The sequence below is a fragment of the Cricetulus griseus genome, chromosome X, assembly GCF_003668045.3.
Source record: "Cricetulus griseus strain 17A/GY chromosome X, alternate assembly CriGri-PICRH-1.0, whole genome shotgun sequence".
Lineage (NCBI taxonomy): Eukaryota > Metazoa > Chordata > Mammalia > Rodentia > Cricetidae > Cricetulus > Cricetulus griseus.
In genome coordinates, this window is record NC_048604.1 from 126306555 (window position 1) to 126308908 (window position 2354).

A 2354-nucleotide genomic window follows, 5' to 3' on the forward strand; every position below is an offset into this window, starting at 1 on the left:
CACTTTGAAGACATGAAGTTGTTTTGGCATTATACATGTTTTTCACTTGCTTGGTTAGAGTTATACCCAAAATATTTTATACTATTTGAGGCTATTGTGAATGGTACGGTTTCCCTCATTTATTTCTCAGTTCATTTGCCTTATGTATATAGGATATAGATAGGGTACCTACTGTTTGAGATAATCTTGTATCCTGTCACTTCCATGAAAGTGTTTATCAGCTGTAGAAGTTCCCTGGTGGATTTTTTGAGTCACGTCTTGAAACTCTAATATAGTCTTCAGATAAAAAAAAAAAAACTTTAACTTGTTTCTTTCCAATTTGTATTCCCTTGATCTCCTTCAGTTGTCTTACTGTTCTGACTAAAACCACATTCAACAGGTATGGATAGTAGAAAGCATCGTCTTGTTCCTGAGTTTAGTGTAATTACTTTAAGTTCTCTCCATTTAAGCTGATGTTGCCTTTCGGCTTGCTTATATTGCTTTTATCATATTCCTGTTATTCCTGTTCTCTCCAAGATCTTTATCATGAAGGGATGTTGGATTTTGTCAAAAGATTTTTCAGCATTTAGTGAGATAATCATGTGGTTTTTCTTTTTCATTTTTTAAAATGGTGGATTAAATTGATGCATTTTTTTATGTTGAACCATCCTTGCATCCCTGGGATCAAGCCTACTTGATCATATTAGATGATTTTTCTGATGTGTTCTTGGATTCGATTCGCCAATATTTGTTGAGTATTTTTGCATCAATGTTCATGATCTATATTGGTCTGTAGTTCTCTTTTTTAGTGGTATCTTTGTGTGGCTTGGGTATCAAAGTGATTGTAGCCTGGTAAAAAAAAAGTTTGGCAGTGTCCTTTCTGCTTCTATTGAGTGGAACAATTTGAGGAGTATTGGTATTAACTCTTGTTTGAATTTCTGGTAGAACTTTGCAGTGAAGCCATCTGGCCCTGGGCTTTTTTGGTTGGGAGGCTTTTGATGACTGCTTCCATTTCATTAGGGGTTATAGGTTGATTTAAACTGCTTTTCTGTTCTTGGTTTAATTTTGGTAAATGATATCTATCCAGAAAATTGTCCATTTCCTTTAAGTTTTGAAATTTTGTGGAGTACAGATTTTCAAAGTATGACCTGCTATTACTCTGGATTTCCTCATTGTCCATTGTTATATCCCCATTTTTGGTTTCTAACTTTGTTAATTAGCATGCTCTCTCTCTGCCTTTTGGTTAGTTGGGATAGAGGTTTATGTATCTTGTTGATCTTCTCAAAGTACCAACTCTTTGCTTCCTTGATGCTTTGTAATGTTTTCCTAGTTTCTACTTTACTGATTTCAGCCCCCAGTTTGATTATTTCCTGGCATCTACTCCTCCATGGTGAGTTTGCTTCTTTTTGCTCTACATCTTTAATTTGTTCTAACAATTCTCTAGTGTGACTTTTCTCCAGTTTCTTCATGTGGGCACTTATTGCTATGAACTTTCCTCTTAGCACTGCTTCCAGAGTGTCCCAAAGTTTGTGTATGTTGTGTCTATATTCTCATTAAATTCCAGGAAATCTTTAATTTCACCTTTTATTTCTTCCTCTACCAAGGAATGGTGCAATTAGGAGTTATTCAATTTCCATGAGTTTGTAGGTTTTTGGCAATTTGTTTTGCTGTTGAATTCTAATCTTAAAGTATGGTGGTCTGATAAAATAAAGGGTGTTATTTCAATTGTTTTCTATCTGTGGAGGTTTGCTTTGTTGCCAACTATATGGTCAATTTTATAGAAGGTTCCATGTGGTGCTGTGAAGAAGGTACATTCTTTAGTGTTTCGATGGAATGTTCTATAGTTATCTGTTAAGTCCACTTGGGTCATAACTTCTGTTAGATCCTTTGTTTCTTTGTTAAGACTCTATATGATGGTCCTGTCTTGTGGTGAAAGTGGGTGTTGAAGTCTCCTACTATAAGTGTGTGTATGGTTTTATTTGTGGTTTGAGCTTATTAATGTTTCTTTTACAAATGTTTGTGCCTTGTATTTGGGGCATAGATGTTCAGGATTGAGAGTTCATCTTGATGGACTTTTCCTGTGATGAGTATGAAATGTCCTTCTTTATCTCTTTTGATTGATTTTAGTTTGAAGTCTAATTTGTTAGATATTAGGATTGCTACACCAGCTTGTTTCTTGGGCTCATTTGATTGGAAAATCTTATCCAAAACCTTTACTCTGAGGTAACGCCCGTCTTTGAAGTTGAGGTGTGTTTCTTGTATACAGCAGAAGGTTGGATTCTGTCTTCATATCCATTCTGTTAGCCTGTATCTTTTACGGGCAGGTTAAGACCATTGTAATTTAGGGATATTAATATCCATGGATTGTTCGTTCT